Raw genomic sequence first — 14,056 nt, forward strand, 5'->3', positions numbered from 1 at the left:
GCACCTTTTAGGTACTGGAAGGCTGCTATAAGTTCTCCCCAGAGCCTTCTCTTCTCCAGGCTGAGAATAAATCAGAGCACCCAATAATACCGTCTTGTACCATCTCGGTAACCCAAGCTGAATGGGGACGTGAATAACCATCAAGTTGATGGCAATGGGAAGCTCAGCCTGAACCAGTCACTCCATCCTCCTCCCGCTTTGCTGGTGTTACTGGTTGCTCTCTCTGGGTGTGCTGGAGAAGAGGAGCTCAGCGAGCACTTTGGCATTCTGCACATGCCCTGCCACAGGGATTTGGCATCTGGTCGTTTGGCTAACAGTGTTAATGTTAGTGCAGAATAGCGCAGCATGAAAAAAGGTCTGCGAAAATATATGACTATTGATTTGGTAAAGGAAAGTGAGCATATTGGTTAAATAGATACTCTGGTATGCATACTTTTGTGATAACAATCATTACTTATCCCTGAGACTTTTATGGCTTCTTTAGAAATTTTATTGTTGTATAAATTCATACTTGGGCACCTTATAAAAGTAGAGTTTTGACAGCGTAATAGTCCATAAAGAAAACACAGTTTCAAGAACTGGACTACGGATTTTGTGGTTTGCCATCTTAATGCAGTGCCATGCAAAAAATACCCAAACCAGGTTTTGAGACCTTGAATGGCCTTTCATGATACGAAACCAGGCCACCTTCCTTCCTAAAAGCACTCTTTGAAAGTGGATCATTAATTTGATATAAGGTTAATCCAGCTGCTTCCTCTCCATATATACATTTGGTGAATGTGAAAGCCTCTCTAAAACATTACCAACAGAAAACGCACTGTGAAATTCAGAAGATTTCCAGTACGGAGTTTCAGCTCTGCAATTTTTACCCTCAAAGTACAAGAGATAACGTATTAATCATTTGCCAAATTCCTATTTTCAAATCCAAGTTGTTTATTTTTATTTTTTTTTTAGTTATTTGGTTGCATGAGGACAGAAAACGTCTTTTATCACTTTCTAATACACTTCATACCTGTTTAAGATAAAAAGCAGAGCAGGCCAAATGTTCAGCAAATTAGAGGAAAAACATTCGCTTTCATGTTGTTTACAAGGTGAAGTTCAAACCTGCAAAGATATTTTAAGGTAAAAATACTGTCATTCACTTATACCTAGTAAATAGCCCAGGCAGACTACTGTAACGAGATGGTTGTGTATCATTTTGAATAACGTATTAATAAAGCCAGTTGTAAATCGTGATGGTGGCTGTGCAGGATAATTGTGAATCTTAAGCACTAAGACAATAATTAGTATTAAAAGGAGCTGTGGCTCAGAAGATTTACTACTGCACTTGTAATTGGTAGGTAGAGTGTATAACAAAATAATAATAACCTGAACTGAAAATCCACAACAGTCTTCATACTTAATCAAATAATGCTGCACTAATTATGTTTGTCATAAAAAGTTCATTCCTTGGAAAAGCGGTTTAATGTTTATAAAAAAGCATTATGAAGACAACTTCTTAACCTTATAGCATTTTAGTCACCACTAATTGTTGAGTTCTGTGTGAAACAAATATTGGATATTTAAGGGAATTTCTTATACCTTTTCCACAGCGCTCCAAAGTGAAATTGCTGCTGGTAAGATCCCATTAAGCTTATCTGAAATATAGCGACGCCAGCAAAAATACGTGTTTGTGAGTTTTTAGGTACGTGTAGTTGTGGTGTTAGGACCCTTCAAAGAAATTCTTTTTTTTTTCTTTTTTTTTTTTTTCATTTTTGCTTATGCTCCATTTACAAAGGGGCAAATGATTGAATTTGCTTCACTGAATTGAACTTATACAGCTTCCTGCTGGGTTCTGGGGAGCATTTATGGAACACCACCTGGAGGGCAGCTGCTCTTTTCTCCTAGCTCTGAATATCATTAAATTTCAGCAGCAACATGACACACTGTAGAAAATTTTGTTTTAAGGCTGCACTCTTCTGTGCTGTTGTTGTCAAGAGCAGAGAGAAGCAGGGGGGAGTTTCTGGAAAGAGAGAGTGATAGATTTCATTCCTTGTCAGCCAGTGCCCACAACCAGGAAAAGTAGAAGGAATGGAAGGATAAAAGGGACTCTTTTTTTTTATTTTTTATTTTTTTTTTAGGGAGGGGAAGCCACTTGGAAACATGATTTCAAAACAGTACATTGTCTTTGTGTAAATAAAAGTATTTATGGCCTGTGCTGAAGCGTTCACTATATAACTCATATTTGGGCTGCAGAATGTCTTTGCTTGGAAAAGGAGAGCAATTGCTAACCTTATCTTGCACATGTGGGTGACATTGGAGCTGCCCTAAGAACTCATTTTCTCGTAACTATTTGCTTAAGCATTTCGCTACCAGATTAAGCCTGAAGACAACGTTGCAGTGAAACGCCGTCAAACCCTGCTTTATGCCTGTGCCTTCCAAAGGGGCAAGTAGCTGTGGCTCGGACCCTTTACGGGATTTACACCTTTTGAACAGGTTGGTTTTTTTTTTTTCATTACAATTAAGAAACCTTTTGTATCAAGAGAAGAGTAAGATGGGACCGACTTATGGCAGCTGACCTCTATTGCTGTGCTTCAGGTTTTTTGTCCCTCCTCTAGTTTCCAGCCTTTAAGTGCCAAACCCACTATGGAGAGAGGACTGCATTCCCCTGGGAATTATAGCATATGGCCCAGCTATCTGCATGCTTCCCGTATTCCATGAAGTCCACATCAGTCATCTTGCCGATGCTAACAGGAAGCTTGGCACAATGATCAGAAACAACAATCTATATACAGTAAATGTTATCAATGTGATTTATCTGCTCAGTGCCTTGTTTTAAATATTCAGTGTTTTTTCAGTGGAATATGACAATTAACTCCTATTTCTGCACATTTCAACCTCTGCGTTCGCTCCCTCTTTCCAAGTTGCACCTTTTACCCTCACTCTCTTTGCACTTTGCATCAGCTCCCGATTCTCGTCTCTTTTCTCCTTAGTTCACCATTAAAATACTTAATAGCAACACTAGTGTGGTCTCCATAATGAGCTGGAGTGTTGTACAATTGGTCACCAATTAATATTGTTGTGTAATATGAATGATTGACACTCTCTTCTCAAAGAAAAATCCAGAAATATGTGGTTTTGTCAGAATCATAATGTTACTCGAAAAGCATCACTTTCAACAGCAGTGAGAATTTGCTGTTACAAATGAGAAAATCTCAATAAAGAAAATCTGAATAAACTTAAAATTCACATTTCTTGTTGATTTAATTTAAAGGTCTGTTTCAAATAGAACAGTTGACAGAAAGTTGTATCACTTACTTTCAAATTGAAATATCTATGGTCTCACACTGACATTTCTAAATCAGAAGCTTTCATAATATTCTTCGTGAGCAGCATTTCAAACAGCAGTGCCAGTTTTGTCTGGTACTTTTTCCAAATGTGTCCGAGTACTTCTTCCAATTTCCACAGTGACTACAAGTATTTGCACTCTGTGAACAATGAAGGGCCCCTGACCTGGACCAAAGCGTCACTTGTATTACCCAAAGTTTGAACAAGACAGAGGCACCAGGTCATAGATATTGGGACCAGTACTGTTTAATATCTTCATCAATGACATGGACAGTGGGATCAAGTCCACCCTCAGCAAGTTTGAGGATGCCACCAAGCTGAGCGGTGCAGTTGACGCACCTGAGGGATGGGGTGCCATGCAGAGGGACCTGGACAGGCTCAAGAAGCGAGCCCATGTGAACCTCATGAGGTTCAACAGGACCAAGTGCAGGGTCCTGCGCCTGGGTCGGTGCAACCCCCGGTACCAATACAGGCTGGGGGATGAAGGGATTGAGAGCAGTTCTGCTGAGAAGGACTTGGGGCGAATGGTGGATGAAAAGCTGGACATGAGCTGACAATGTGCGCTTTCAGCCCAGAAGGCCAACTGTATCCCGGGCTGCATCAAAAGAAGCATGGCCAGCAGGTTGAGGAAGGTGATTCTCCCCCTTTACTCTGCTCTCGTGAGACGCCACCTGGAGTACTGCATCCAGCTCTGGAGCCCTTAGCACAGGAAGGACATGGACCTGTTGCAGAGGGTCCAGAGGAGGGCCACAAAGATGATCAGAGGGCTGGAGCACCTCTGCTATGAGGACAGGCTGAGAGAGTTGGGGTTGTTCAGCCTGGAGAAGAGAAGGCTCCAGGGAGACCTTATTGTGGTCTTTCAGTACTTAAAGGGGAAGGAGGGGGACAAACTTTTTAGTGGAGCCTGTTATGATAGGACAAGGAGTAATGTGTTTAAACTAAAAGAGAGTAGATTTAGACTAGATATAAAGAAGAAAGCTTTTACAAAGAGTGTGGTGAAACAGTGGCACAGGTTGCCCAGAGAGGTGGTAGATGCTCCAGTCCTGGAAACATTCAAGGTCCGGTTGGACGGGGCTCTGAGCAACCTGATCTAGTTGAAGATGTCCCTGCTCATTGCAGGGGGGTTGGACTAAATGACCTTTAAATGTGCCTTCCAACCCGACACATTCTATGATTCTATGATAAATATTTTGGGCTCCCTAGAGAGATAGTGAGAGAGCGACTGTACCTAACTTGGCCTAGGTGGCTTAACAGTGTAATCAGGACTGGTTTTCCCTCATGACCACTGGAACTGATTAATGCTAAACTTTCATACAGGAAGAAAATTTTGTATTTGAAACAACTTTAACCCTTGAGTATTAGTTGAAGGATGTGATGAGGATCAATGCTGGCAGAGCAGCCCTCATCACTGAGATTACACTCAATAGGACTCCTCCAGTGCAGGACCAGCATTTCCAGTTGATTCAGGATCCTAGATTGAAATATAAAAATATTTTGTTTTCTCATGGGAACTAATATTGGCCATTCTGAAAGCCAGGAGGGGCCCAGGTAGAAAAGAGGCAGATTCCAAGCAGGAGGTGAGGGTGCTAAAACACCCACTGAAAACAAACCATATTTTCCAGAATCGGGCCCACACTTTCCAAGCTCAGTGCTCAGGGAAACTAGAAAGGCTTTTTCTATGTTACAAGAAAACTCATACTTAGTGAAGCCATTGAGTTTGTCTATATTTCTTCTGCCACAGCAATCTTGCTGGAAATGAAAACCTGCATACGATGAACACCAAATAATGGATTTTCAAACTAGCACTGAAATGAAAAAGATCTTTCTGGGTAAGACTGGTGTCTAGGTAAAATGTAAATTCAATCTCTCTGCAAAGCAATTCCGAATAATCAGAAATGCATACAGTCACTAAAATACATTACCAGAATAACAGAGAAATGGAACAACATGACAATGTATTTTTTTTTCCTGCTTGAGAATAGAAGTAGATGGTTCTCCCAAATAATTATCTATTTCAAGAGAAAACTGTTCGCATGCAAAAAAACGCATGCTTCCATTTCATATATCTCGCTCCTTGGGTTAGCTCCAATTCTGGTCTTTGCCCTGGTCCAAAATGGGAGCAATTGCTTTGTACAAGCTGTCTTTTCAAACGTGACTTCTCAGCGTACTTATTCATTTAGTCTCAAGACTGTACGGGGAAGAGTCCACGGGACTGTAATGGGGAGAATGTCAGGGCTATTCCTGTTCTGCCGGGCTTATTGTGTAGCCTTAGATAAATTACCTTAGCCCTGGTTCAGATCTTCCTTTCCTGCTTTGGTTTGTTTATGCCTAACCTGCCAGGTGACGAGCTTGGAGAGCACTCCGAATTTGTGTGTAGCTGGTCACCTGCCCCACTCTTCTCTTGCAGGTTGGGAAGTGAAAGAGAAAGGAGATGCAAAGGTATGTGGAAGGGGTTGAGCAAACCTCCGTTAATCTTGTTCATGAGATGATTCTTTACAGTGAATTTTCCCTGCAAGGTGAGGAACACAGTGGACTGAGTTTGTAGCTGAACGAAGGTTTTGGGCATGCACTCAGGACCTGGGGCAAGTCTGTGCTTGAAAAATGGTTCCCTCCATACACTGCTTAACTGGCAGCGCAGATATTGCTCTGGGTCACACAGCCAGTCACATCAATCAGGCTTTTCCAGGTAAAGAAGAAAACAGAAATCGGGAAGAGGTTTCTAGCTCCCTGTGCCATCCTTTTCTGACCAGTAGTGATGGTATGGGGAGAACTCCAAAACTGCAGCTCCCTTCTATAAATTACTGATAATAATTCCTTATCTCAGACTTCGCCTTGTCGTGAGATACCAACTGCTGTGCAAATCGCAAGTACAATTAATTATTAATTTCTGGTTTATTATTGATTGACCATTTTGTCAAACAAACTATATGATAAGCTGCAATAAACTCTTTTTGTTTGCTGCTCCGACTCACAATTCCTAGTGCGGTAAAACTGAAAAAAAATAATAAAATGAGATCAAGTCTCAGCTGACTTACAAAGATCATTAGTAACCATGTCTTGTATGCAAGAACTGGATTCGGGCCATGCTGACACAAGACAATCAGTTTTCTATACTTGCAGGATGCTGTAATGAAATGCCTGATTTGATGAAGTTAGAGGCGTTATGATATTTTCATCATTGTGTAATAAAGCATCAGGAAGCCTTCAAGCCTCTAATGTTATTGAATACCTTGGTGGTGTTAATACTAAGAGTGTACAGTTTGCAACGTAAGGGAAGGAGAAGGAGGGAAGCGGAAGGACAGTTTGGGCTCTTGGTTTAAGGTGAACAATCTTTTCCCAAGTAATGTGTTCTCCACCATCATTAAATGACTGTCGGGGTTTTGCAGGCACCTGGAACCTCGTGGCATATTCATAAATAAGAAATAGTGGATGGAATAAGTAAATTTTTCTCATTTTCACCACAAAGCAAAGGTTATTAGAGGGAACGGTACGCTGGTTTCTTTGCAGTTACGTATTTTTTGTGAATATTTAGTAATATTGCTGGATATTCTTTCAGGAACCAAAAGAACGCAAGGTGATTTTCATAGGAATTAGCAACATACTTTTATATGCATATACATTTGCAGTTCCGTAGTGTCTTTTATTTTAAGGTTATTATCCAAATTTACAACAAATTAATAAAAATGAAAAATTAAAACCAGTATTAACTGAAGTGTTGCTTTCCCAGAGTCCCAGTCACACTCAGCATATTTAATTCATTGCTGGGAATTCAGCGGGGCTTTGTGTAGGAATAAAACAAACAACATTTCTATGTGCCTTCATTGTTTAGCTACTGTACAATTTCTTGTGACTGCTGATATTATTTATAGCTAGGAGGTTTGTTTGTTTGTTTTCCATTTGGAAAAAAAAAATAGGCAATGAAACATTTGTTAAATTTATTTCTTTTTAAAACAATGGTAATAGAAAGATTTACATGGGCATAACAAAACAAGGACATAAAGAGCTTTGTAAAGATCATCGTATAACCTTTTTTTCTCCAAATATATACAACCAATAGGAATGTTATGTGGTTTGCTGCTTTGTTCAGTAATGAAGCTCTAATTTCCATTTCCACTGTACAGCTGTTGCACTTCTCTCCCTCGGATTTTGCCAGCGCAAGCCCAAGCTCAGGATTGCCAGCAAGAAAAGTCTGCCTAGAGGGAGAAGTCAGGGCAGCCTAAGAAGCCCGCATCCATGGCTTTTCCAAGCCCAGCTCCACCAAAAGCGAGCAGAGGTAGCTGGGATGGGAAAACAGCCAGGGCACCTGGTGGATGCCCTGACTGGATGCTCCACATCGTTCCTGCCTGCGCTCTGAAGCTTCACAGCTCTCCAGGAAGGAGACTGCCCTGCACAAAGGCAGCTTGCACACCGCCAAGCTCATCCGTAGGACAGGTCACATTATGGCCGTGCCCTTGGGTATCTTCAATTTTGCAATAAGGGGATGACATGGGGCCAGGTAGCAGTTAGGGCAAGGCCCTTCTTAGCAAAACCCCTGCAGAATTTTGCAGGATCCTCCTCATTAATTAAATACCTTTCAGGCGTATGCTGCAGAGTGGCTTTTCGCTTGCTCTGTAATAGTATATACGAAGGGCAGCTGCTCAGCAGGTCCCAATCGGGCGAGCACGTGGGACACAGGACTTGGTAAGTGTCTTTTCTTGCAGGTCATGTTGCTGCCTCCTTCAAGGCAGCAGAACCAAAGAAAATACCCTGCGTCCACTTCATCAGTTCAAATGTTATTTGGTTGTAAGTGAGGTGAGGGCAGCTGCAGCCCTGCACTGTTCTTCAGGAGGAAGGAAAAGGTAAATGATAAATCCGTGTGTCTGCGTCCATTCGACTGTGAACATGCTTTATATCTCTAACGGGTATATTGCTGTGATGTCTAATGCATACATTCTGCCAGGCATTTTTTTCATGTCTTTGCTAAATTTTCACTTTCTAAGAAGCCTGCTGGACTAAATAGACTTTCCAGCCCCCTAAAAAAAATAAGAAATTCCAATGCGAGAACTATGATTATAATTTTAGACTTGATAAAGAGAAGCTTTAACCTTATTGCATAAATTAAGTACATAATGTAACAAATCCTACATGAGTCGTAAATAGCTTCCACCTAGGCAGGTTAACTGGCCCACATATGAGTGTGAAATATTATACAGTGAAACCCGTGTGCCCTAAGAGACTACCCTAGGGTACTGACAAATACTTTACAACATCAAATTACCCATATTAAGCAAACCGGCTCTGCAGTTTATCCAGAGATGGCCTATAATTGGTTCAAGGTACAACGCTTTTTCCTAAAAGACCTGCTAAAACACTATGGATTTCAAGGCCAACAATATATACGTACATTATTATGAATAAACTCTGTCGCTTTGAATTGTTTTGAATTTTGTGGAAGATTTCATATCCGTCAAAATAAAAGCTGTTAAAAATAATTGTTTTCTTTTTAATTTCATATAACTGGCTGCTGAATATTTAATTAAAATCAAGTTAAAATTAAATTTTTGTGTTAAATTCACTCATTAAGTTTACATATTTCAAGTTTTCAGTAGAAAGAAGTCAACATTTCCATTTAAACAAGCTCAGTGACAGTAATTTCCAATATCAAATAACTGGCATATAATCTCTTATGGGATTCCCTTCACTTTTTTTTTCAAGTACAATTTTCAGACGCTTTTAATAAGAGACACATCTCTTCGAAATTGTTCTCCTGCCCTAAAAAAGCGATCTGGTAAAAATGGCACTGGGGGGCTCTGGATTCATTATCACACTGGTTTTCCTACCCAATGAGCTCCGCTTGCAAGTAAATTTCTGACTGCCAGCTGCACAAACTCAGCCCGAGTCCTGGATCCCTTCCATCTCATGCATCACCACCAGTAATAAATATCCTGTATGCCAGAATATGCCCTCCATGGCATCTGTGCAATCCCAGTGCCATCCGCGAATTTGCACAGGTGTTGCTGGGGGGCAGACGCTCAAATCAATAGGGTTACACACAAGTGGCCGAGGAAATTATCTGTCAAACACAACTACCCGTACTACAATGATCCATGGGATGGAAGGGACCCCCTCCGACTTGCAGAGACGGGTTTTAGTCTCACAACCAGGAAGAAAAACGTGTTTTGTCTTGCAAACAAAAGTTCTGAGAGGGTTTCAATGTACGTGGAACATCCCCACGTTATTTTTTATGCCGTTTCTTAGAGCATAAAATGGTTTTGCAGCATATGGGATGCCCAAAAAACACATTTGGATTTTTTTTTTTTTTTTAAGAAGCTGCACTTTGCAATCAGGATGTTATTATGAAAAATGGCAAGTGATATCTTGGTATCTTAAAACATCTCCTTGTGTAAGACGGCGTGGCTGAGAGGAAATGGCCCATCCATGTAGTCCCAGTGAGACAGCACTGTTGTCCAACAATGTCTTAGGGGAGGATGGTGGAGCAACAACACACTCCAGGATGCCAGACTTACACACACAACATACAGAGCTGCAAGAATAAGTTTACTTTCTGCCCAGTTTTTAATTCCTAGATTATTTCAACCCATGCACACAACCTCTGTCTTGAGGTGTCTTTGCTGATCATGTTTTTACAAACAGTGGTCAAACGTCATTTCTGGAGGTACCTATGGGCAGCGAGCAGTTCAAAGGCAGTTCTTTTATCAAATTCCTGTTACGTGACCAGGAGGAGAGTTGTGTATCGGCTAACTGAATACTCAGCTCTGGCAGGAGGTGACTAGGAGGAGCTCTTGCTCCCACCAACAGCTTCTCTGGGCTCCAGCTGGACCCCTCCAGCAGCAGAGGCTGCACCTCCTGGAAGGATGCTACAGGCTGTGGTGGGCAGCCAGCAAACCACCCCCCAAAGCTGCCCTCACCACGGCTGTAGCTGATGCATGTACTTTTGGCAAAATAAAGGTTTCAGCACAGAAAATCAAGGTTAAGTACATCTGGATACCTTTGTCTACATTTAGTTTCAAACTGGATGTAAATTGAGTTTTTCTGGATTTTGAGCAAACTAGTTTATCTTCTCGAATGATTACTGTATTTCAGTTAAATGACAGCACTTCACCTCTCACTCTGAAATTCGGTTGTTACGCGTGTCAGCTCCTGGCACCTACATACTTTTATTTTCGAAACAAAACCCTTGTGGAAACCACAGACTCGCGCCATCTCAGCTCCAAAAGCATGTGGTAACTAGCGTTCAGTAGCTGAACAGGATGCCAACCTCTCAGCGATGACAAGGAAGTTGAATTTTTCATGTGAATTAGGAGCTTAAGATAAAAACTCTAGGGAAGGGAAGACTCACCAAATCACAAAAAGGAGAGTCGGTGTGCCTTTTCACTGTTTTACCCTGCATTAGCTAACACGAGGTAAGACCACAGCTTATTTTTTACCTCATGACTGCAAGACTCCAGGAACTTATTCCAGAAAAGATTCCTAGGAAACGTGTCTGTGATCTAACCTCCGGTGTGACCCCCTCCGTTCAGAATTCATCATGTGTTTCCCGTTAAGACAAAACTCTCTCGGCGCTGTAATTCTTTCTTCCTCAATTTTGGATCTACAGCTTGTGATTGAAACCGCTTCCCACACCTTGCAGAAGGTGCGTAACTCCAGTTTTCCCACACATTCTCCATGCAAAGTCATTTCGGGCTCTCCAGACAAAAATCTGCAGCACAATTCAGAACAGGCATGAAATAAATAACCAAAAGAACACTGCACTCATAGTACTACTTGTCTTTGGAGTTAGCACAGTAAAAATCTTGGCTTTTCAGTTCACTGAAATCTAAAAGAGAGCAGGTACTGTAAGGAGAGGGAATGTCCTCTGTTTTTTCTAAAACACCGTTTCTTTGACAGCAAACTTTTTTTGCCCATATTTAATTCTTGTTTGGTAGTCAAAACCTTGCAAGAACGGCATAAGGTCAGCCTCTTGGAAAGATGGATCCCTTCACCTTTTTTAAGCACCGATGGGGGCAGACGTAAGCACATTCAGAGGGCCTATATTCCTGCACGAAGCGGTTTCTGCTGGCTATCTTCAGGCCTTTGGAGGCACCTCACCAGCTTCTAGACTCGGAGATCTCAGTGCTTTCACTGGCACGTATATTCATGCTGCACTGCACTCAGGATAACAAGTCCACTCCGAACTGGAGCACTAGGAAGCCCAGTGTAGAGCCAGACTCACAAAAACAGCCTCCTTCCAAGGGGGCAGGCATAAAAAGCTCTCCAGTGAATCCTGTTTTACCTGTTTTCTCCCACTTCCTGGGGTAGCCCAGCCTTCTACTGACCTAGATAATGAAAAGATGATTATTCATTCGAATTTCAAAAGAATGAGTAGTGGGCTGTTAGCTCTAGCTGTTGCGCTCTAATAGGAATATGCACGCACACATACAATTATTGAACTGCTTTTAGAAAATTATTTCATTTTAACAGTAATATCTACTTATTCACGTACATGTTTTAATCAGATTTCTAAAATCCTCAAGATTTCTTTTTTTCCTGAGCGTGGTTATTATTTATCAGCCTGTTTTCAGCTTCATTATCTTCCTAACACTACCCTTCAAAATAAAACAAAAAACAACATAACATTAACAAGCATGAGAAAACAGTAATGCCGTTTATATTTAAAAAATCACTTTGAGGAAAAAATTGAAATGTTGCCAAGACACTTCAGAAAACGAGATATACCAGAAAAATAGAAAAATGGGATTTACAAAAGTTATGTGATGTCCATAGTGTTAATACGCTTCTTCACAGGGACACAAATGAAGGAGAAGAAACATCCCAGACAAAGTCTGTTGTAATGATGGTGGCTTCAAACTACACCAAAGCAATATTAGAAATTATTTCTCCTGATCTTAATGTGTTAAATGACAGATTCTGTCACCCTGGTGGATGGAGTTCTAGTCACCAAAATGTCTTATCAATATTGATTATATGGTTTCCCTTGGAATTGACTGAAAATTTTCCAAAACAGTTCATGGCTCTTGGAAAATGCTGATTCCACAAAATAACAGTATTTTATGGAATTTTTTTTGTTGTTGCTGTTGTTCCTTTCAGAGGAAATTGAGGAAACATTTAATTTTCATTTCATCAACTTGAATTTTATGCAATTATCTGACATAATGAAATCTCCCATAAAAGTTGAAACACCGACAATAAATTAAAACACTTCAGTGTGTTTCACTTTGCAAAACTACACCATTATTTCCACCTGGGTTCAAAATGCATGGAAAAACCTCAGCATTTCTCACAGGGGTAATCTTTTATTTTGCAATCTGAATACTGATATTTACAGGAAAATACTAATAAATAGGATTAACTGAGATGCTTTGTATCCTAGTATCGTTTTAGTAACAGAGTCCTAGCAGCAGTCAAGCTGCCTTCCCTGGAGGCAGCCAGCCAGCTACGTATCTCCCTAGGCCACACCATCATTATACGAAACATACCCTCACCCTTTCTGACACCCTCACCACACAGACAGCTCTACAGCGTGCCCCATCGCAGCCGGTCCTCACCCAGACGGGGCGGAAAGTGCCAAATTCGCAGCCCTCTCGGAAGGAATGCCCTGCCCTGCCAACAGCCTTCCTCAGAGAGACCACAGCTGACCACAGCTGCGACAGAAACTCGGGCGCTCCCGAAGGTACTGCACCCTCACCTCATGTGGTTTCTCTAAATTGTAACGTTTTATGACAGGTTGAGAACCCTGCCAGGCAGATTCTCCATTTTACCTGCCATCTCCCAAAGGACAGGCATTATTATGGGGTTAGATGGGACCACCAGGTGCAATCGCAAGGGGAGAGAGAGGTGGCAGCAAGCCTCAGAGGAAAAAAAATCCCTCCTGGGGGCCCTCATGGAGAGGTAGAGCAATATTTTTAAAAATCTATCTTTACAATGAAGTAACCGAACCTTCTTCAGCTATGCCCTTTCCTTTCCCTCTACTCTGTGCACCCAGCTGGGGTCAGGCAGGGGAAGCGACACGACACTATGTATCTGCCTCTTATCCACTCCTCCAAACTCCTCCTGGCTCCCGACAAGTGCAGCTGAGAGCTGGGAGCCTTAATGTATCCATAAAGCTAAAAGAGGTGAGTGACTCTTTTTTTTATTATTATTAATTTTGTTCTTGTAACAGCACTAGTCACTCCACAGCCCTATGATATCATACTCACATCATCCAAACAGTAATTTTGCTATGGTCTGAGGAAAATGAACCACTGTGCTAATTAAAGGATGATGTACCAGGGGACCTGCTGCCCCATTAGCACCAGTTCATGGGATGCGCTCTGACAGTGGAGCGGCTGTGCCAGGGCTCATCCCTCTCACTGCCACCATGGTCGCATCCAGCCAACAACCGTCACAAAACTTATTAAACTTTTGCCTTGCTAATAACTGTAAACTGTAGCTAGAAAAACACAAAGGGACCCGCAGAACAGTGTGCAAATTCATTTCCAGCACACATTTTGCAAAGCAAAATGACCACAGATGAGTACACCATTGGCTTTGGATTTCACAAATTCTGCGATGAAAACAAACATGGGATTATGCGGAAGAGCTGGATCTGCCACGGGCGCTCTGCAATAATCGCAGCACTGTTGTTGATAACTGGATGCTTTCTGGAAAACAAACAAACAAACAAACAAACACACAAAATAAATCAGAGGTGTTTGATGCTTTCTGTAAGTTTTCACCCCTCACTTTGGAG

Source organism: Chroicocephalus ridibundus, chromosome 3 (assembly GCF_963924245.1).
Source record: "Chroicocephalus ridibundus chromosome 3, bChrRid1.1, whole genome shotgun sequence".
NCBI classification, from domain to species: Eukaryota; Metazoa; Chordata; class Aves; order Charadriiformes; family Laridae; genus Chroicocephalus; species Chroicocephalus ridibundus.